General features: G+C 43.9%; 1 pseudogene; it reads right to left on the bottom strand.

The window, feature by feature from the left end:
* Positions 1–324: 324 nt before the first annotated feature.
* LOC137162758 (sulfotransferase 6B1-like) lies at positions 325–23926 on the bottom strand (annotated as a pseudogene).
* Positions 23927–24026: the final 100 nt, after the last annotated feature.

The raw sequence follows: 24026 nt of genomic DNA, 5'->3' as shown, positions 1-24026 counted from the left end.
GGCAAACCACCAGGAACAAAGTTTTATTCTGTAAAGAAACATAGAACAGGATTACAGTCCAGCAGCCTCCTCTCTGCTTGCCTGTCTCATATGTGCTAGTGCCCTCCTCCCCACAACATAGCTTCACTGAGTGCTGAAACTTCCTGCTAGGATAGCAGAGAATACATTCTGGTGGGAGCCAGGAAGTTCTCCCACATGCCAGTTTGTAGTCCACAACTTGTAGTTCCCACGGCTGCTGTTGAAGCACACTGGACCTTGGGCTACAGCAATACTGATTTTTACATTACCATCAGATACATATAGCCCTTTGAAAACAGCCAAAAGTAACTTCAGTTCCTGTAAGTTTATTTGGTTAAGTTAATGCAAAAAAAAGTGAAAATAGTGTATATTAAGGTAAAGATCTAGAAACTCCTGCTGATTTATTATTCTGACACAGGGAAACATGAAGCCAGAATTACAGGTTAAATTAATGCCCTAAATATGTTGCAAGATAACTCATTATACTACTCCAATGTTAATTCATGGATTTTAAGGCCCCAAAATACCATTAGATCAATTATAGTTATGTATAGCAACTCCTGCCACCATTCACCAGGAAAAGAAGAATGCTGTTAAATTTGGCCCATTGCTACATATTTTATCATTCTCTGTTACACATTCAGTTTTCGAACTTTAAGAAATTAGCAGTAGTCACACACAGTAGTTCTGTTTCTGTCCAACAGTGTGTAGTGGTACACAGGCAAACACCATCACCACCACACACACATAACAAACCATTGCTAATACAATCATGTAACGCCCTTGCGACCCTTTGATAAGAAAGCAGGGCATTGGAACAGTTTTTGTAGTGGGGGTACTGAAAGCCATTGAATAAAACTGTAAACCCTGTATATGATGGAAACCACTTCAAGCCAGGGGGTGCTACCACACCCTCAGCACCCCTAGTTCCAGCACCCCTATAAGAGAGTGCCTCAAGGATGGCTGGATGCTTCCAATTAAGTCCAAAGGTCGCAGAAGTACAGGGTGCCTACAATTATATTAAACTTCACTAGCCCTAGTACACAACCTGGAGGTGGCTCTCCTTTTGCCAGGATGAAAACTGACCATCAGCTCAAATTAATGGACTCTAAAGGAACTTCATACAAGACCTCAGAAAACACAGGATGTGTAGGGGACCAAATCCATTCCTGAAGCTGAGAGATGAGCCCAAAAGGAAAAGCCCAGGGAGTTTAAAACCCTGAGCTTTCAGGAAGTTTGGATCTGGAGCAAAGCTCAATTTGAATTAATGGCAGATCAAGAAAACAAAATAATCTCAAACAGGCACAGAAACTTTGGTATACTACTCATGTTCTACATGTTCAGTCAAATTTTTCTGTTACATCTCTGTTGGCCCAATAACAGAATTTGGCCCACTAGCCTTATTTACTAGATTCTCAGGATTTTTTTATTTTGCAAATCCATGTGTGAAAGTCTAAATTATTTTAATCTATGCATTGTCAGACATGAAAGGTAGTGAAATCAGAGATGCTAACTTCATTCTGATGCTACAAGATTTAGAATTTGCAGTATTTATCATATTTTAGCTTTGCTCCCAGTTTAGTTCCTGCTAAACACTCTTCAAATTTGGCATCCATTTCCTGGCTCTGAGCTTCAGTGAAGAGATTCTTCCAATCTCTAACAGCACCTGCAAAAGAACAATGAAATAAACAGGTCAGGAATCTAACACTGAAATGCTGACACAAACAGCTGGAATGACTGAACTTATTGCAAGATTTCAAACCCATATAAGGCTTGAACCTTATATGAATGTGGATGGGGTAATTCCAGTTAAAGGTTAAAGAAAAAGCCTTGCAGTAAATTTTATAGGTATATGTGTAAACACCCTTTAAAACAGAGAGCTAATATTTTGAAAGAATAGCATCACATACCTGGTTGATCAGCTGCTTACAGATGTCCATTTTCAAAAGATGAAAATTCATCATCAGCTATGAATTAAGCACATTAATCACAGAGGCCACAAGAGGCATATGCTAGAGCCTTTGAAATGTTAAGTAGCTCCAGTCATGACCAATTTGGATAGCTATTTTAAGCCCTGGAATGACTATTACCACTCTGTATAAATGTACCTTTTCTGAAAAGCATGGGAGCAAACATGCCATGTGTTTCTCGGGATTTGTTGCTCATTGACTGGAAGGTGGCATTCTCTGCAATAGACTGAATCTTCTCTTCAGGCAGAAAGAACCCCAAAAATTCAGCTATTTGTTTCACTCCTCCATGTAAGTTCTGAAAAACAAGGATGTGCTGGAGTTATATCAAAGAAAATATGCCTGACATTTTCCTCTTCTCTTTTCTCAAATGAATGTAATAGATTTTATCCTCATCCATATACAGAGCAGAACAATAGTGAAGTATATCAGGTTCAGCAGCAAGAGGTTGCAGGAACAGTTTTAAAATAAGATTTTGGAATCTACATCCCTTCCCCAAATGGAAATATTTTAAGAGACTACTCTCAGTCTTTTGCATTTCTCTGTTTTAATATTTATTTCTATTGATTACATTTATGACTAGCAGCCACAATAAATATTGTTCTGTACAAACTTCGGTATTACCTGCCCCCCAAAATGTAAGGCCCTCATCCTGTAAATATGCACATGCATAACTTTCAGCATGTGAATAGTCTCATTGAAGCTACTGCCTCAATGCACATACCTAAGCAGGATCAGGGCTTTCTTGCTTGACAATGAAGAGGAGGAAGGTGGGCTGCAGATAGAAGGGCTAGTAGTCAGTGGGAGAAAAGGACTGCTCCATCATATGCCTGCCTTCTCCTAGCCTTTGAAACACACAGTAAGGTTTTGCTTGGGACAAAGTGAAAACTGGACTAGACAAGATACTTGACAATGTACTGAAGGGAACAATTCCATATAAGAACCAAGTATATGACCTAACAGGTCTTTCCCATTTCTAATTTCTACAAAAATTCACCTCTTTCATTTCTTCATGTGTGATGATCATGATATTCTCTTCGGCCATGTGTTTGTTCCAGGAAAGAGCATGGTCAAAATATGAGCTCCAGGTGACTGAAATTAAATATAGGAGATACACTTTAAACTATTTAAATTGCCCTGTAATGAAATTTACAGGCTAACTTCAGGATAAGAGTCCTGGAGAGCTTAGATCTTTTAATCCTTCAACTGCGTCTTGTTACTTCATTTATGAAAGGGGCTGTTAGAAGTCATTCACTCCAGACTTGCCTTTTAACTTTCTCCTTGCAAATATTTTTCAGAATAAATCCATACATTAAGATTCTACGTGGCAAGTATAAAAAAAAAATAATCTGTGTATATTCACAAAGCATCTGTACTCTCTATCAAATAACTTGGCTGATGTTGCCCTTGTGAAGTGGTGAATTATTTTTAAAAGTTAAGAAAATAATGCCAAAAACATACGCTTAAAGCCCTGCAAACATTTACCATACAGATACAGATACATAGCTTTACTTCAGTAGTGCTACTTGTGTGAATGTTACCCCAATGCATACATGTTTAAAGTGTTAGGCCCTAATGCAGTATTAACAATTAGTTTCAACCGGTATATTTATTCTCCAATAATTACTTATTAGAATATAGTACAGATTCTTTGCTGTATTGAGCTCCCTTCAGGTGCAGCAGAAGCTTTCGGGCAGCTTATTTAGGCTCCCTGATTCTTTGCACAGCTTACCCATGGCCCCCTACTGTAAATAAGATCAGTCTAAGGTTGATCTAACCTACTAGAAGTAGCAATGGTTCTGAAGAGATCATTCACCAGCAGAGGATAGTTTTCTTTTCCAGAGCTAAAGGTAGAACAGTACAGTAATCAAATACACAAGCTTTGCACCCATGGAGAGCTCCCCTATGTGAGCAAATTCTCAGCGGACCAGATCCAGTAGATATCTGGCCTTTCTCCCACCAGAATAGCACAGAAAGGAGTGGAACAAATAGAATCTGGCTGTACTGTATTATGCATACATGCAAAAATTGAGAATTACATTTTTTTAAAATGGAATGGGTTTAAAATATGGGAGCTTAGCTTATCAGCAACTTCTCAAAATCTCTGAAGCCCACCTCAGTGTCAGAGTACTGGGGGAGGCTCAGCACTTTGCTAAAATGCAGTTCTACTCTGAAAAATGACTAGGTAAAACAAGGCACCTTCTTACTCAACAGGCCTGTTTCCCTGTGTGTATTCAGAGCGGTCTCGGCTGACTTTAGTAAATAAAATACTTTTTTACTGCTTTTCACTCCTGTAGAACCAACACATTTAGGAGAGCATGTGCTGGAATCTATTCCATATTGTGTGGCATCATCATCATCAGAATAATTTGCCCAATTGGAATTACAGGCCAGTGGGGCTGTACAGATGTTACTAAGTATGTAATTTAGCTTTCAGGTCCTTACTGTAGTGGAGATATTGCAGAAGGAAAGAGCCCAGTCTGATTCACAAATCCAGAGGGAATTTGAGGGGCCACCCTGGCAGTTATATAAAACATCTTCTATTTGTAAACCTAGCACCTTTGATCTGGAAGTAATTTGAAACAAATACTCACAATGCCATTTTTTCAATCTGTTCCCTCTTTACAGGAGAGTATCACTTGAAATGCAGGGTTACTCTGACTGTTTTTTTCATTGGGTCTGTTTGAGCCTGATTGCTATGATGCTCTCTGACCTGACAGGAAATCTGCAGCTCATGACTGTCCCTATTACTTTGACAGGGTGAACTCTCTTTGAAATTGGAACTATTTGGCAACAGATGATCAAATAAAAAATTGAGTTCTTCAATTTAGAAAAGGGATTTTATCTATTTTGGTTGTAACTCCAGCCTCTGCACAACTATAAATAGATAAAAGGTCAAAGTTTTGGGACGCATCTAAGAGATTTAGAAGCATAAGTCCCTTTTCCAAAAGTAACAATATTTAGGGCCAGATATTTAAATGTATTTAGGCATCTAAATATGCAGATAGGTGTCCAGTGGAATTTTCAAAAGTGCTTAAATTCCATAGAAGACTGGCACCTGGGCACCCTTGAAAACCACACTAGGCGTCTATTTGCCTCTTTAGGTGCTTAAATACCTTTAAAATCTGGCTCTTTGAAGCTTAAGTCTCATTGAAAGTCAATGGGAGTTAGGAGCCTAAGTCCCTTAGGCATTTTAGAAAATTTACTCCAAACCTTTATTTTGAATGTCTCTAGGGCTATGTTCACACTATGAGCTAGGGCTCTGATTCCCCAGCTCATGACACGTACTTGTGCTAGCTCTCATCAAGCTAGTGTGAGTCTAAATAGCAGTTTATCCTTTGCGTGCTGAGGATGATGTAGAGTCCCTGTATAATGTACCATCCTGATTATTCAAATGGCTCCACATCAATGTTCCCAGTGCTGAGCACTGTGCCAGGTTGGCCAAAGAAGCAGCACTTTCAACTCCCCAGCATCAGGTCCCCCCCATCATTAGATCATTAGCTTGAATCCATTTGTGATTAATTTTAAGAAAAGGTTACTCACCTTGTGCACTAACTGAAGTTCTTTGAGATGCGAGTCTAAGTGGGTGCTCCACTGTAGGTGACTATGCGCCCCTGCGCCTCTAGTTGGAGAATTTTGACAGCAGTATCAGGCTGGGCCACATGTGCGCCCTCCCCGTCTTGCGCCTTGATTAGCACTATGCAGACGTCCTCCCTCTAAGTTCCTTCTCTGTGACAGAGGACTAATTAGAACTCTGCAGTAGAGGGGAGGAGGGAAAATAGTGGAGCACCCACAGGGACCCACATCTCAAAGAACCTCAATTACTGCACAAGGTGAGTAATCCTCTGTTCTTCGAGTGAAGTCCCTGTGAGTGTTCTACTTTAAGTGACTGTAGAGCAATGCCTCTCAGGGGAAAGGAGGGGCTTCAGAGTTAGGTTTGAACGGACGATAAGAGTCAGTAATAGGCATATTGTTCAAGACAGCTACCAATGTGGCTACTGCTCTTGCAGAGTGCGTTCTGAGCCGTGGAGGGGGTTGTAGCCCTTGGTGACAGAAGCAGAGCTGAATGCAGCCTGAAATCCATTTGGAAAGCCTCTGCTTAGAGATGGGTTTGCCCTTGGAGCGTTCCATGGTGGGCAGGGACAGCTTAGAAGATTTTCTGAATAGCTTGGTCAGTTCTAGATAAAAAGCTAGTGCCCTTTTGACATCCAGGTTGTGGAATGTCGCCTCTTGCCTATACTTATATGGTTTAGGGAAGAAGGTGGGAAGATGGATGGATTGGTTAAGGTGGAATGAAGACAGGACTTTGAAACCCCACCCTAAATTCTTGCTTAGAGTGACCTTGTTCTTAAGAAAAATTGTATATGGTGGGTCTGCTATAAGGGCCCCTATTTCGCCGACGCAACTTGTGGACATAATGGCTACTGGAAAGGCTACTTTCATGGAAAGGTGTAGTAGTGTGCACATAGCCAGAGGTTCGAACGGGGCAGTCATCAGAGACCAAAGCACTAGTGTCAGGTCCTATGGAGGAGTTGAGGCTCTGGGTTCTGGGTGGAGATTACAAACGCCCTATAGGAATCTTTTAGTAGTTGGATGAGCAAAGACCGAAACTCCATCCACCTTGTGGTGGAAAGTTGTAATTGCTGCCAGGTGTACTCGAACTCATTGAGAGACCCCATTTCTTAAGGTAAAGTATGTAGTCCAGGACTATGGGCAGGGTAGTATTGGCAGCATTGATTTGTTTGTTTAGGCACCATGTGTGGAATCTCCTTTATTTGCAGAGGTATATCGAGCATGTAGTTGGCCATCTGCTGTTTAGCAAGATATCCTTAACTTCTTCAGAGTAGATCATTTCTTCACCTTGGAAACACTGAGGAGCTAGGCTCTCAAATGGAGCATCTTCTGGTTTGGGTGCAGAGTTTGACCTGCATCCTGAGAGAGGGGATTTGAAAAAAGCGGAAGGATTTGTGGAGGGCATGAGGATAGCTGTTGTAGCTATGGAAACTATGTTTGCCTGGCCCAGGCTGGGGCTATCAGGATGACTTTGCCTTGATCAATCCTGATCTTGTGTAAGGCTGTGGCAGTAGCAAGATGGGAGGGAAGATGTACAGGAGAGGTGTCTCCCATCAGATAAGAAATGCATCTCCTCTGGATCTTGGTCCCAGGCCCTCTCTGGAGCAAAATGTTGGACATTTGCTGTTCCGGCTCATGGCAAATAAGTATATCGAGCAGAACCCCCATTGTTGGAATATATTCTGAATCACGGAGGTGTTTATTTCCCACTTGTGGTCATGCGAGATCTTTCAGCTTAGCATGTCCGCCCTGATGTTCTGAGATCCTGGTAGGGTAGGTGGTTGATACTGATGTTGTGTCAGATGCAGTATAACCACAACTTTATGGCCTCTGTGCATAGGAAATGTAATTTCGCTCCTTCCTGTTTGTTTAGGTGAAACATGTGGACCACATTGTCCATCATGATCCATAGGGTTTTGTTTTCCATTAGAGGCATGAAGAGTGCACAGGCATTACAAACTGTTTGCAGTTCCAGAATGTTGATGTAGTCTGTTGATTCCAAAGAAGATCATCTGCCCTGTAGTGTGAGGTTCATAGAATCATAGAAGATTAGGGTTGGAAGGGACCTCAGGAGGTCATCTAGTTTAACCCCCTGCTCAAAGTAGGACTAACCCCAACTAAATCATCTCAGCCAGGACTTTTTCAAGCTGCACCCTAAAAACCTCTAAGGATGGAGATTCCACCACCTCCCTAGGTAACACATCCCAGTGCTTCACCAACCTCCTAATGAAAACATTTTTCCTAATATCCAACATAGACCTCCCCCATTGCAACTTGAGACCAATGGTCCTAGTTCGGTCATCTACTACCATTGAAAACAGCATAGTTCCATCCTCCCTGGAACCCCCTTTCGTGTAGTTAAAGGCTGCTATCAAATTCCTCATCATTCATCTCTTCTGCAGGCTAAACACGCCTAGTTCCCTCAGCCTCACCTCATAAGTCATGTGCTCCTGCCCCCTAATCATTTTTGTTGCCCTCCGCTGGACTCTTTCCAATTTGTCCACATCCTTTTTGTAGTGGAGGGCCCAAACTGGACACAGTACTCCAAACGAGGCCTCACCAGTGCCGAATAGAGGGGAATAATCACTTCCCTCGATCTGCTGGCAGTGCTCCTACTAATGCAGCCCAATATGCCATTAGCATTCTTGGCAATAAGGGCACACTGTTGACTCATATCCAGCTTCTTGTCCACTGTAACCCCCAGGTCCTTTTCTGCCAAACTGCTGCCTAGCCAGTCAGTCCCCAGTCTGTAGTAGTGCATGGGATTCTTCTGTCCTAAGTGCAGGACTCTGCACTTGTCCTTGTTGAAACTCATCAGATTTCTTTTGGCCCAGTCCTCCAATTTGTCTAGGTCACTTTGTATTCTATCACTGCCCTCCAGCATATCTACCACTCCCCACGGTTTAGTGTCATCTGCAAACTTGCTGAGGGTGCAATCCACCCCATCCTCTAAATCATTGAGGTTGTCTAAGTGGGCACTCCATATCAAAAGGGAGGCATTCATTGTAATTATCATTTCGGGGGGAGCGGGGGAGGGGTGTAGGTAGAGCCCTGCACAGATACAAATATGTGGATCTGCATCTTATATGCATCCCCTGGAATAAACTTTTATCTAATCCACAATCTGCCCTTCCTCTTTTAGATTTAATCGCATCTGCACACCAGCTATTTTGGAGCCAGCAACCCCCACCCCCTGCCACCCCAAACAGCTGATGGGCTATGCCAGCCATCTAACAGTTGATAACCCCCGAACACCCACCTAACAGCATCTACTGTTGAACCTTGCTGGCCACCTAACAGCTGATCAGCTCCGCCCTCCCGCCTAACAGCTGATCAGCTCTTCCGGCTGCACCCCTGGCTGGCAACTGCTCCAGCCCTGCCCCAGAATTCACAGAGGTACTGACCTGAGTGACTAACCAATCTGTGATCTGTAAGAAATGGGGACTGTAGGAAGGCGCAGTGGCCTTCCTCTGAGCCTGGGCCCGCGGAGGGGCCGCAGGCGCCCAATCAGACCCTAGACTTGCCGGCAGCCCAGTCTGCCCGGCAACCAGACTACTGGCCCCCGATAGGTCCTGCCGGGCGGCCAACCCGACAGCAGGGGGGCGGAGCCTTAGAGAGGACTGCAGCCATAAAAAGTAGGCCCTGCAGCTCAGAAGGGAGAAGGCTGCTGGCGGAGACAGACATGCTGCCTCGCTGGCTGCGGCAAGGGGCTGAACCACACTAGCCTACGGCCACAGGTAAACCCCCCCCGGCTTTGCGGCTGCGGCGACCCGCCTCTAAGGCCTGGGTTGGGCCTCTGGGCCCTCTGGACTGGCCGAGGTCTCCAGGCCCGAGGCGCTGGGTCCAGCCACAGGCCCGCACCGGCTGGGATGAGCCCCTGGGACCAGAGAGCTGGGAGTTCTGCCCCGAAGCTGGTCCGGACCTGGAGGAGCTGCCAGACGCCCAACCCCTGGAGGCAGGATCCGACCTGGATGAGCTACCGGAGGCTGAACCGTACCCCCAACCCAGCGATCTGGAGGAGCTGCCCCTTGCCGAGGAGCTCCCCGGTCTACCCCCCGTGGATGCCGAAGGACTGACTGGCCTACCCCGGGCGGTATACCCCGACGACCCCGAGGAGCTGGCGGACACAGGTACTGGGGAACTCGGGGAGGAAGGAGCCCAGGGACAGCCAGAGGCGTGGCTGTACTAGGGGTGACGCCCAGTCGGCGTGTTGTGGCAGGAGCCCCGCCGACTGAGTGGCAACACCCGTGCCACTGCTAGGGCCCTGGGCTGGGATGCAGTGGAGTTGGGTGGGCCTGCGTCCCCCTCCCCTCCCCCCTGACCCTTGCCAACCCTCAGAAGGGAATAACCTCTGCCGCCCGCTAAACTCGAGCCACTGCTCCTTTGCTCGCCCGCCCTGCCTGAGGGCCGGGGCGAAAGACTCCTCGCCCGCCCTGCCTGAGGGCGCCCGCCGCCCGCCCTGCCTGAGGGCCGGGGCGAAAGACTCCTTTGCTCGCCCGCCCTGCCTGAGGGCCGGGGCGAAAGACTCCTTTGCTCGCCCGCCCTGCCTGAGGGCCGGGGCGAAAGACTCAAAGAACAACATTCCCCTGTTGTGTAGGAAGGCGCAGTGGCCTTCCTCTGAGCCTGGGCCTGCGGAGGGGCCGCCAGGACTGGACCGGGCAGGAGCCCGTCCTACAGGGATGCAGATATCCATGGATATAAAGCGCATATACACGGATTTGCAGGGTTCTACCCATAGGAAGGGGACACCTGAGCACACACTGTGTGGGTGGGTCCACCATTCTGGTGAGTCCTTGACCTTTGTTGGCATGCTTAGAAGTTTGTTCAGTCTGTGTTTGTGTGGGATATACACTATCGCGAGCCAAGCATGCAGGCAGCGCATGAGTAGTCTGGCATGTTTTATGATGCATGTGGTTCCCATCATGTTACCTAGTAGACGAAGGCAGGTCCTGGCAGATTCTTGTGGACTGTGTATAGTGGCATCAATCAGGTTTGTCAGGGAAACGAATCTCTGAGGTGGCAGTGATGCTTTTGCCTCTATCAAGTTTAGGTGGGCCCCAATAAAGTCCAGTTGTTGAAATGGTGTTAGTCTACAAACAAACCTTCAGAAGTCAACGCTGAGAGCTGTGAAAAGTGACTTTTTGTACGTCTTCAATTGCTTCTCTTCAAGTATAAGGCTTGAGGAGAAAATTGTCCTAATATGGATATATCATGACACCTTGCTTGCATGGATGGGCCGACATCACTGCTAGAACTTTGGAAAACATTCAGAGGCTGTGGAGAGGCCAAAAGGTAGTACCATTATTGGAAGCGGTCTCATCCCAGTACAAATCGAAAGAATTGCCCGTGTGCTGGGTATATGGGATGTGAAAATGTGTGTCTTGCAGGTCGAGGGCTTCAAATCAATCTTCCCATTCCAGTGCAGGAATTATTGTTGATAAAATAACCATCCTGAAACATTGTGTTTTGACAAATTTGTTTAGTTTCCTGAGATCAAGAATGGGTCTCCATCCCCCAGACTTCTGCATTAAAAAGTAAGGGGAATAGAAGCCCTTCCCTCTGTGTTGTACCGGCATTGGTTCTACTGCACCTAGTTGCAGGAGATATTCCATTTCCTATCTCAGGAGTGATTCATGAGAGGGGTCTCTGAAAAGGAACGGGAATGGAGAGTGGGTAAGGGGTATGGAGAGGAACTGGATGGAGTAGCCATTCTTGATGATCTCTAGTACCTGTCTGTTGGAAGTGATTGTACACCAGACTGCGTAGAATGATACTAGATGGTCTGTAAACAGCTGGTTAGTAGAACGTGATGTTAGCACCAATGGTTGGGGAAGGTCTGTCAAGCCCTCGACCAAACCTTCAAATTTGGTGTTTAGAGGTCGGTTGCTGCAATATGGAGGGTTGCAAAGTGTTTGATTTTGCTTGGGTGGTCTTTGCCTACGTCTGTGAGGATCTTACTGTCTCTGGTTCTGTGTGTACAGAGCTTGTCTAGAATGCTGTTACATGTAATACCTGCCTGTTTGCGTTCTACTGCAGGTGTATAGATACCTAGAGATCTAAGAATGGCTCTCGGGTCCTTTAAGGAATGAAGTGACTTGTCAGCCTTGCCAGCGAACAGCTTTGGATCCTCGAAAGGAAGGTCCTCTATTCTAGAGTGCACCTCCCTTGGAACCCGGACAGGTGCAGCCAGGAGGCCTGGCACATTACTATGGCAGCTGCGATGGTCCTTGCCGCTGTGTCAGCAGAATCCAGTGATGCCTGAAGGGCTGTTTGACCTAAGGTGGCCTTTGGAAATGAGTGATGTAAACTGCTCTCTCTTTTCCTCTGGTATAATGTCAATAAAGTCTGCTAACTTTGAATATGTCATGTGGTCATATTTTGCCAAGAGAGCTTCATAACTGGCAATTCTAAACTATAATGTCGCCGATGAGTAGGCCTTGCAGCTGAGTAGACCCAGACTTTTCCAATTCTTATCATAAAGTGTGGTCCTGGAATCATGTTGCCTGCCTCTTTCATTAACCACAGCCACCACAAGAGAATTTGGTTGGGGGTAGGAAAATAAAAATTCTAGCCCCTTTGAAGGGACGTATTCTTATTTTTTGTCCGCCTTATTTTTTGTCCGCCCATGTAGGTGGGATTGACGTGGGGTTTTGCTGGATGGTTGTGGCAGGCTACATAATGACATTATTTATGGGCAAAGAAATCTTGAAGGATATTGATGTGTGGACTACGTCCAACAGCTTGTGCTGAGATTCGGTAACCTCTTCGAGAAGGATTTGTAGTGTGTTAGCTATCCTTTTGAAATCCTCTCTAGTAGTAGGGGGAGGAGGCATGGTGGGCTCATCAGGTGAGGAAGACGAGTTGGTTGCAGGAATAGGCTCCTGGTCTAAGTCTTGCTCTGTTTCCTCAAAAGTCTGTTCTTGGGAGACATTGGATGGCACTACTGACCTTGGGGAGGAGTGTGTGTGCATTTCCCTGCCACTTGGTGGCTTGGGATAATGCCTGTATGCCGCCCACGGGTCCTAGAATGGCCATTGTGGTGGGAAAGGACCAGGTGGGGGTTCCCAGGAGTGTCCATACCATCCCTGTACGTCTGGTCTGGGATGATCATAGAATCATAGAATATTAGAGTTGGAAGGGACCTCAGGAGGTCATCTAGTCCAACCCCCTGCTCAAAGCAGGACTAACTTCAGCTATATCATCCCAGCCAGGGCTTTGTCAAGCCTCAGCTTAAAAACCTCTAAAGATGGAGATTCCACCACCTCTCTAGGTAACCCATTCCAGTGCTTCACCACCCTCCTAGTGAAAAACTTTTTCCTAATGTCCAAACTAGACCTCCCCCCTGCAACTTGAGACCATTGCTCCTTGTTCTGTCATCTGCCACCACCGAGAACAGCCTAGCCCCATCCTCCCTGGAACCCCCTTTCAGGTAGTTAAAGGCCGCTATCAAATCCCCACCCATTCTTCTCTTTTGCAGACTAAACAAGCCCAGTTCCCTCAGCCTCTCCTCATAAGTCCTGTGCTCCACCCCCTAAACATTTTTGTTGCCCTCCGCTGGACTCTCTCCAACTTGTCCACATCCTTTTTGTAGTGGGGGGCCCAAAACTGGACACAATATTCTAAATGCGGCCTTACCAATGCCGAATAGAGGGGAATAATCACTTCCCGCGACCTGCTGGCAACGCCCCTCCTAATGCAGCCCAATATGCTATTAGCCTTCTTGACAACCAGGGCACATTGCTGACTCATATCCAGCTTTTTATCCACTGTTACCCCCAGGTCCTTTTCTGCAGAGCTGCTGCCTAGCTCGTCGGTCCCCAGTCTATAGCTGCGCATGGGATTCTTCCTTCCTAAGTGGAGGACTCTGCACTTTTCTTTGTTGAACCTCATTAGATTTCTTTTGGATGTCTAGGAGGATCTTGTGGCTCAGACATGATACTGGCCTGGAGAGGCGAGGAATGCTAAGATGAAAAAAGTTCCCTGTCCTTGTCCTCCTCACTGGAGAAGGTGGAGGCAGGTGCAGCTGGCGGAGTGCTTGGTACTGTAAGCACTGATGCAGTGTCAGAACCGAAGAGAAGGGACTCAGGTTCACTGTCAGGTCCTTAGGTGCAAGGAACTGATGTATTTTCAGTACCAAAGGAGGTGCTTGCATCTGTTGCAGTACCAAGAGGTAGTGTAGCACCATGGGGATAGGTGCCAACAGTGACTGTGCCGAGGACTCAGGAGGCTTCAGTGCCAATGCAGCAGAGATATGCAGCAGAGAGCTAGTAGGTGGCCTCAGTGCCTTAGAAATCGCAGAGGCACTCGGTATGGAGGATTCTGTAGTGGAAAGGGCAGTCTTTTCTCTGCCTTCCTTTTTGGAGCCTGCCCATTCAGGATCTGTGGCTTTAAGGGTACTAATGGTACTGGATGCCCCTGCCAACTCGAAGGTACTTGGCTGCAGAGCAGTCAGTACGATGCAGTAGATCCAGTGGTGGTGGTGGGGGGGGAACGCTTCTTTTTAGTTTTGGTAGGAGGAATGGAAGTTCTCCTGTTTGCTGGTCTTTTAGGAAACAGGTCCCTCTCTCCCATGTGAAGCTGATGAGGGGGATCTGTCAGAAGCCACCTTCGGTTGTTGGTCACTGATGGCTCTGAGGCAGGACGGAGGGACTCTTCCATGAGAATAAGTTTATGTTTAAGGTCTGTTGCTTTTCTTGTGCGGCTCTTCAGATTAAGGCAATGGGTGTACTTTTGGGATACCTGGGTTTCCCCCAGGCACCTGATGCATTGTAAGTGTCCGTCAGAAGTAGGAATTGCCTCACGACAGGAGAGGCAATGTTTAAATCCAGGGGAGCCTGGCATTTCAAAGGGAAAATCCCAAGACAGGATGAAGTTATGAAGAAAGAAAAAAATTTTTTTGAACAGGGAGAGAGTCTTTGTCAACAAATCTAGCTATACTAGTAAAACTAATCTAACTATTATATACAAAAAGCTGGTAATCATCACTTCTGAGATAAATCAAGCTACGACTCAGACCATGGGTGGTTGAAAAGGAACTGGGGAGGGGAGGAGGCGGCCGCACAGCGCTAATCAACTGCCGCTACACCAACAGGATAGAGAGAGCCCATGTGTGGACCAGCCAGGTACTGCTGTCAAAATTCTCAGACTAGAAGCATAGAGGTATGCAATCACCTAAAGTGGAGCACTCCACTCGAAGAACATGATAAGTCTGATCATGTTCTGATCACAAATTCACTTTCTGGACTGCACAGTAAAGAAGATTTGAGAACATTGTACTAAAGTGTTTATACATGCCAGTAAGAAACATAAAAAGATATAATAACTGTACCTTCTCCACTCATGAATTTTTGAAAGAACTCATCCCAGGAGCTGATATTTGGAAGCCCAGGATTTTTGTTGTAGAAGTGATAATAGAATACAGCTGCATCTTTTGGATTTCAAAATACCACCAGTATCTTTCAAAACAACAAAGGCAAATGAGTCCTTGGTATTTTAAGGTAATCTTTAATCTCAAGGGTCCTGCATTAAAAACATACCAACTCTTACAGGAATTGAAATTTGGAAAATGAAGCCTCAATCTAGCAAGCAAATTTGTGTGGACAGACCTTACTGACTTCAGGGGGCTCTCAGGAGTAATAAGGGCTATCCCATACCAATCACCTTGCAGGGTTGAGATCTAAGATTTGACGCCTCTGTAAATTACAGTGATTGGTAAAATTTAAATTCTACTTTAATTGAGAAGGTTTCTCACAGCCAGTCTGGAATTTTTGGTTAATATATGAGAGAGAGAAAAGAGAGAGAGAGGAGAAAAATAATTAAATCAATGGCCTAGTGATTAAACATTTATCTGAAATGTGAGAGACCCACATTCAAGTTTCTACTTGGAATCAGGCTCAGATCCATGATCTCTTTTCCCTCTTAGGTTTTTCACAAAAAAATAAGGTCTTGGTTATGGAACAAAACCAAATGCCAAAACCTTGGAAGTTTTTGCAAAACAGAATTCTTGTTTTCCAGGCAGCACTACACCTAGTACCTCCAGGAGAAAACTGGGAGTTGTTTGGAAAGTGGATACTGTTCTTCATTATTAAAATGTTCACTTACCTTCACCTTATTCTCAAAGACAGCCTTGGGAATATTATCATAATGGAGATGTGTGGAAAAGATACGTGGAGAAGGTGCATTTTTTATTTTCTAAAGCAAAACAAAAAGTGTCAAAAGTGAACCATAATATTATTACCTTAAAGATGTTGAAAATTTATAATACCTGTACATTTAACCTAAAAACTCTATTTTGCATAGAAAGATATATTTATAGTAATTGTTAAATTGTAGTCTCTCTACTTGCTTCTTATCATTCATAATGTCATTTAAGTGACCTTTATTATTAAAGCCTACCTTCTGCAAAATTGTCTTTTGAAAATTAATATTTTAGCAAAGATTTTTAAATTGTCCCAGAGTAGCCCGTGTAGAAAAGCCAGCTAGTTAAAGAGAGAAAGCTGTGTGTGTTTTTCCTTCTATTAATTCCTTGGATATATAGGCCCACTAGCTGGGTGCCTTTTTATGTAGAAGCATTTAGGCCTGAAGTAGCAGACACCTGTGACTGCTGCTGCAGAAAACACGCACACAAGGACTCCACTTCTGCCTGTGCCCTATAGATGAGAGCTCTAGAGTAGATCATAGAAGGGATAAGCATAAGCAGTGAGTTCACAGCACTAGAAATCCAATGTAGGTAACAGGAGAACAACAGACATGTTAGCTACTGCTCCGTATCTTGTGGTAGGAATGGTTTTCCTGCTGTACACCAGCTGCTGCTGTTTGGGGGATGAGGATTCTTTCTTAGCCCTACAACATTGGCTCAGATTTCGCTTCATGTTATGTCATGTAGTGGCTTCTAGCTGAGGTTCTCAAATATTTGCAAGCACTAATGAATTAAGTCTCACAGCAACTCTGAGATAAACAAGTATTATCTCTATTTTACAAATGAGGAAACTGTGCCCACAATTCAAGAAAGATGTTGATAAATTGGAGAGGATTCAGAGAAAAGCCAAGAGAATGATTAAGGGATTAGAAAACATGCTGTATAATGATAGACTCAGGGAGCTTAATCTATTTAGTTTAACAAAGAGAATGTTAAGTGGTGACTTGATTACAGTCTATAAGTACCTACACGGGGAACAAATATTTGATAATGGGTTCTTCAATCTAGCAGAGAAAGGTATAACATGATACATTGGCTGGAAATTGAAGCTAGACAAATTCTAACTTGAAATAAGGTGTACATTTTTAATGGTTAGAGTAATTAACCATTGGAACAATTTACCAAGAGTCTCCATCACTGACCATTTTAAAATCAAGATTGAATGTTTTTCTGAAAGTTATATTCTAGGAATTATTTTGGGGCAGTTCTATGGCCTGTGTTATACAGGAGGTCAGACTAGATGATCACAATGGTCCCTTCTGGCCTTATAATCTATAAACCTTTGAAGAAGAGAGGTTAAATGTCTGGCCTGAAGCCAGACAACAAGCCAGTGTCAGATATATGATTAAAGATCTCCTAACTCTGATGCTCAATCTTGTGTTTTAATCATTAAGACCACATAAAGAAAGGTAGCAGTCCATCAGGTGTCACTCCTCATTATTTGCAATTATCACTTCTCTCTCTCTCTCTCTCTCTCTCTCTATATATATATATATATATATATATATATTATATATATTTTTTTTTTTTTTTCCACCATATTCATTAGTAGAATTACATATGCCCCTGATCCTGCAAAAATTTAGTCATGAGATAAACTGGAAAAATCAAACCTCTTACTTCATTTTGATCTAGCCTCACTTTACGAGCAAATTCTATTCTATATAATATTCTATTCTATTCATTAACCCTTTCTTTAAAGAAGGAAAACTTAAAAAAACTTTTGCACTCAAAATTTACTCACAAGAACATACCCTGAAATTCCAGTACAGCAGTAACAGCAGCTTGGGGTAAATGTTAGGGTTAAATGAACTTTTTTCCTTTTTGCTACAGAAGTCAATTTACTTTCAAATCATACTTGTTTATTTGTGTTTCAATACTTCAGAACTTAGTTTCTCAACCTGTGGTACGCATACCCCTGGAGTATGCAAGACACAGGCAGGGGGTACCCAGGAAAAAAAGTGTTTTATGCTTTTATGAGCTATAGTAAAATAAAGACATTAAAATATTGTATGCTAAAAGTAAGTTTTATGAGTTAATCCATACTGACCTGAAATTTTTTTGAAGCTTCAAATTCAAGAACATGGATACGTTCTGTTAGTGATACTTCCTTATTATTTGGTAGTGCATTTATCAAGTCATTTAAAATCTGTTGAGTCCAATTAGTTCCTGAAAAATAAAATAACTGTGTGAAGGAGACAAGTAGGGATTTTCTAACTTCAGGCAGTTAAATATCCAACACAACTTTCTAAATAGTTATTATTCTGCTTCAAATAGCCTGTAACAGTAGTAGGTACATAAGTTTCAGACAGAAGTGCAGAAGTGTGATTTTAAGTTTAAGGTCTCTTTAATGAAACATTAAATGGAGAATTGACTTCCTGTGCTTTATCCAGTTACAAGTGAAACCATACTTCAACTACATTTCTATATGCATGTAATGATCAGCCATGGTAAGCATTTTGGCCCAGATCCTCCTCCTGCTTTTGTATAGCAGGTCCAGATCCTCAGAGGTATTTAGGTACCTAACACATAGTAATTTGGCCACAGAGAATATGACTCTTTAGCCCTGTAGTTAGAGCACACACCTGGAAGCTGGGAGACCCAAGATCCAATGCCCTTGCTCCAATGGTTAATTAGTTATAAACAGTGGAACAGCTTCAACAGGGGAGGCTGAGGGAGCCCCCAACAGAATCTCCTGTAGCTTGGTGGTTAGGGCACTTTTCCTGAAAGGTGGAGATCCCTGTTCAAATCTTCTCATCTATCAAGCCCAGGGAGGAAATTGACAGTGGGTCTCCCATATAAGCACTGGGCTAAAAGTTATGTGGTGGCATCACCACATCCTCTGGCCAGATTTTGAATAGGGCCTGCTACAGTAGGTAGACTCTGAGCACACCTGGGCTGAGATAAGTAGAGGGAACACCTGTCTTCCTCCAGTTATGGATTGCTCTGGGGCTTAAATAGGAGAGAGGCAAGAGTGAGACAGGTACCTAGAGAACTTTTACAGTGGAAATTTAGAGACCAAGTAAGTTTAGGAACCTACAGGAGTAGGTGGAAGTCAGTTTTGTGGATTGGAGTGGAGCCTAAAACTGGGAGTTAAGCACCTAAGCACTTTTGTGGATCTGGGCCTTAGACCTCCTGCTATATTCTCCTTAGCAGAGGAGGAGACTAAAATCAGTGAGGAAGGGAGGGCAAGTGATTAAGAGGTGTTGCTTCAAGATCCCTCAAGATGTCACCTGTTCTTTCTCTGTTGCTCCACTCAGTTGCTTTCTTTTGGCTTAATAGTGAGGAGTAAAGCAGGAGCTATGCTCAGGAGCAGCTAGCTGAGGCAACAAAGAGAGCATTGATAAGAATATAAGGTCTCTGGAGGAAGATCAGGTGATCTCTGCAAGGCTGAAGAGCGGGAAGGTGGATTCCACTCCATATCCTGAGAAGATGAGCAGGGAAGAGCTCAGGAGGAGAAAATATGATGGGAGTGCAGTTGTATAGTACTGCAAGGAAGATCTGAGGAGAAAAAATAATGTGGTTGAGGAGAAAGAGTTTGAGATAGAGAAAGGCAGAGGGAGGGAAAGAGCATGGGACAAACAGGGGGTAAACTAGAGAAGCTGGGAATGTTTATAGAAGTCCCCAGTGTTTGGTGGATCAAAGAATCACTTCTCCTTCCACTGTTAACTAGTTTAATAACTTAATAGATCTCTCCCATCACTAATTTCTATTGGGGAAAAAATGGCAGTGTCTAGAAGAGGATGCTGGTTTTGGTTCAGCCCATTGCTCCAAACATAAGCTATTTTTAAGTAATTCAAGTGCAAAGAAAATACCTGCAATCTTTACTAATGTGAATGGTTCAAAGAGTCAACAAATTGTTACCAAATCTTCTGAAAAACATATCAACTTTGGGCTGAGAACAAATGTGATAGGGGGCACACTGAATGGCATGTATCGTCTAGTAAGGGGTGCTATTGGTGCATGTAGGAGTAGATTTTGCCAAAGCAGGTGGGAAGTTGGAGCATGAGGATTAAATCCTATCGGGGGCTTCAGTGTCAGTCGTAACTGAGTCTAGTTAGGCTCAGACCCATAAAAAGGGTTACCTTCACAAGATGGTGAGACAGGGTTTTACTGACTAAAACTAAGACTGTGAGCTCTGGAGAGATAAGAGATGCCTCTCCTGTTTGCTCACAGTTTATTATTAAGCCGCATTAAGAGAACATAGCCAGGGATTTTCCTGATTTGTGTCGTTTTGGATGAAGAAGAACCCTGGAAATAAACTGGAAATCTCAGAGAGGCTGTTTTTGTTTTTAAATTATTTAGCTTGGGTCACCTGTGATCTGCCTCCCTTATGCAGGTGCTCAGCCCATGGCTCTACCAGGAACAAATGAAGCTCAAAGCTTAGCTTCTTTCATAAGGGGAGTTATAATGGAAGTGCTTTCTCACATAGGCCTACAATGCAGCTAAGGCAACAGTGTAGTTTATTTATTGTTTAGTTTACATTTTCTATATAATTGTAAGGGTGATTTCCTATTAGCCAATCAGATTCCCTTTCAGTTTGCTTAGAAAAAACACCTTCTCATGCATCAAGCAAACTCCTTTCTCTTCCTTCAGATCCATCATCAAAACACATCTCCTACAAGGCCTTTCCAAACACGACTCTGGCAAGCGCCTATCACCACCTCAAGTTCATGCCACCTCTTACAGTGGGATTTTCAAAATTTCTCAACACTGGCCTAACTTTACATTCATTGATTTCAATGGGAGTAGAGGTAGGCCAACAATGATTGCCCTTAAAAACCCCACCCTAAATACGCGCTGTGTCTGAACTACCTAGTCTGTGCCTGTACTAGACTAGTCATTGTAGGCGAGCAAAGAGTTAAAAGCTGGACAAGTGGCCAATTTCAGTTAGAGTTTGTTCTCTCTCTTCTTCTCCCACCATCTGGGCAGGGGATAAGTTTATCAGCATTCCTGGGCAAGGCCTTGGTGGGAGGAAAAAGCATTATCTTCTTCCTCTCCCTGGCATGCCTTTACTTTAAAGAATGTTAGTGTAAAATTTATAGGTTTTAAGGTGATGTGCCTGACCTCTGTATGGTAATCCTGTAAATAACAAACAGGGGCGGGTATAATTATATTCATTATGTAGTTATTAATATTCATTTTATAGGAGTCAATGTAACCAAATAAGAGAGCATTTACAAATATGTTTGTCATACTATGCCTTTTGTTTGGACAGGTTGTCTCTGCAGTTAGCCTGACTCACACCCAGCATGTCCTTTAACTCTTACCTGAATCTTTGTACATGTTCAGTCACAGGCTCCCCTTCTGCCTCTGTGAGTCTCTGGTGAGATCTAAGGATCCCTTCACTTTCCTGCAGCATAGAAGATCAAATGGGGGCAAACCCTGCAGCTTCTTGGGACACTTCCCTATAAGCAAATAACATAGGGTAACATTTCGTCCCAATCCTGGACCTGCTTGTTGGCATATATCCCCAGCAGAGATTTCAGGATCCGATTGAATATTTCCACCAAGGCATTTATCTCTGAGTGACACAGGGCAGTTTTCACTCCCACACCCCATCCATAACTTACTGAATGATTGGGATATGAAATTTGACTATGGTCTGATAAAAATCTCTTTATGGCAGAGGTTCCCAAACTGTGGGGTGTTCCTCCTAGGCAGGGCGCAGAGAAATGGTGGGGGGGCCATGTCAGGGCACTGGCAAGGCCCCGGGGGGGGAGGGGGGCAAGGAGGGAGTGCCACCCTGTCCCGAGCTCTGCTCCAGCCCCACTCCCACTCCCTCAGCTGTGGCTCTGACCTCAGCTTTCAGCCCTGTCCCTCAGCTGCCAGCTATGGTTCCCGCCTCTGCCCCCCCCCCAGCTACTGTTCCCCATTTTGCCCTAGGTGCTGTTCCCTGCTTGGCCCCCAGCCGCCATGACCCCCACTCCCAGTTTTGGCCTCCAGCCCCTGGCCCTGCTCCCATCCCCAACTGGGGGGTATGTGGCAGGGGGCATGGACAGGAGTAAGTGGGGGAGCGACTTAAAAGTTTGGGAACCGCTGCTTTAGGGAAACCCCATCTGCTAAAAATAGTGAAAAGGACTTTGGCTACAGAATCAGCTTCTATGATACTCAGATCAATTGCTTCTAGGTACTTAGTGGCAAAATCCACTATGATTAAGATATATTTTTTCTCATTTTGGTAGGATGTGGCATAGAGTGCACAATGTCCATTGCTGCACTATTTAGTGCCTCTTCTATTACAGGCAAGGGATGTAGAGAGACTTTTTGGAATCCTGTCGGTCTTTTTTTCCTCTGCTGACATAAGTCACAAGATCTGCAATAGTCTATTATTAGTCTATATCCCTAGCCATACAAAAATTCTTCTTTAACCTATCACAGGTTCGCTGTGCCCACAAGTGACCGGCAAAAGGACAATCCATGGGTAGCAACATTGATTCCCCACGGTGTTGGCTGTTTGTAAGCTTTTCCAGGGCTTCTGTCTTTCCCAAGGGGTAATTCTCTGTACAACTTTTTTTCCTCTTCATAAACCATTTCTCCTTACTGGGGGCCCCTTGTGGATGTACCCACAGATGCTTTCTAGCATAGGGTCTGCTTTCTGTTCATTTGCAGAACCTTGGCTACAGACAACATAAACAGCTACAGAAGACAGCAACTCGCCTTTTAGCCCTGTATGCTGGCTATCCTCCTCCGCTATGTAGGAGCTGACCTGGACCCCTTCCACACCTGAAAGCATGTTGCTTTCTCCTGATAAACTGTGGCTAAGGTTATCCCCTCCCCCATAGCTGCTTGTGTCTCCACATTCCTCTTCCGAGATCACAGAATAGTCATTTTTGCTCCAAGTTATTATATTAACTGCTTTAGCTATAGACAAAATATCATTCCCTGTAAGAATTGCTGTTAAAATACTATCCAGCACACCAGCTTTCAAAGTTCCAGCCAGATCTTCCCACTCCACATGTACTTTAGCCAGAGGTACAGTGACCTTATCTCATCCCAATGCTAGTTCAGCATTCTCTCCAGAGAGCATGTGTGACTCTTTAATCATGCTTCCCCTGACCAGACATCTGTACAATAATGTCTCTCCATCCAAAGCATTCTTTGCCATTTCTCTTGGCAGCTTTAACAAATTCCATGTTTACCCCCAAAAGATCAGATCTCACAAAATTAATCATATGACCTGTAGATATCTCTTGGGATCCTGTGTTAAGGACAGGTGCATTAAACATGGGCTGGACAGGTGTGGGCTTAGCTTATTTCTGTGTCTGGCAATTACTCCTCAGGTGTTCAGTGGAATCACAGATGAAACACCTTCTTGGACTATTCTCTTGTACAGGGAGGAAGTCTGCAAGTGAGATTCCCAAGGGAGGATCTTTTCTGAGGAGAATGCCTGCACTCCCAACCACCCTCTCTCTTCTGAGGGACAAAATGGGACACACTTGGTTTCTGTCTTTCTCTCTGTGGATGCAGTCACAGGATGCTTTAGCTTGCATATATGGGTCAGTAAGAGACACAGCTTTTTGGACCAAATCCAGAGGTTTACCCCAAAGAGTTTGTCTGATTTCTTCAGAATATATGTTCAGGAATTGTCCTTGTGCAAAAAGATCAAACAACGGATCAGAATTTTCTTCCCCTTTCCCCCATATTTTTATCTAATCACATTTATACAAGTAGTCTCTATAATTATTTTTGTCATGCAGTTTGAGACCTCTAAATTTCATTCTATACACTTCAGGTGTAATTTGAAACCTTTACAATACACCTTTTTTAAACTCAGCATATTTCAAAGCCTGTTCAATTGGCCTTTCGTTAAATACATTCAATGCTTTACCAGACAGTGTGGCGACATCCACTTCTTCCACTAGCTAAGTATGCATTGTGTGAAAAACTGTTTCCTTTGATCAGTTTTGAATTTACTACCTTTTTAATTTCATTGAATGTTCCTTCTCCTTTTCTTGTAAGACAGGGAAACAGAAGTATGATGCTGACAAAACAGTCCAAGTTTCCCATGCCTCACGTGGATACTGACTAATACGGACCTGGAGTTGCTGTGGTTCACCTGTGTTTTACTATTGTTAAAATAGGTATTAGAAGTATAAAAATGTGCTTAGTGTTTAGACGTTAGTGAATGGTGGTAAATTGCTGCATTCATTAATCTCACTTACAACATCTGTAGCCCCTATATTGTAAAGTAATAGTTAAGCATTTGTATTATAGGTCTCTGTAACTGTGTAATCACCAGGCAGGAAAGAGACATTTATTCGTGTGAA

The sequence above is a fragment of the Emydura macquarii genome, unplaced genomic scaffold (genome assembly GCF_026122565.2).
Source record: "Emydura macquarii macquarii isolate MOO-44397 ecotype Brisbane River unplaced genomic scaffold, CSIRO-AGI_Emac_v2 contig_2457, whole genome shotgun sequence".
Classification (NCBI taxonomy): Eukaryota; Metazoa; Chordata; order Testudines; family Chelidae; genus Emydura; species Emydura macquarii.
Note: the sequence above shows the minus strand (reverse complement) of the source record. Positions and strands in the feature narration are given on the sequence as shown.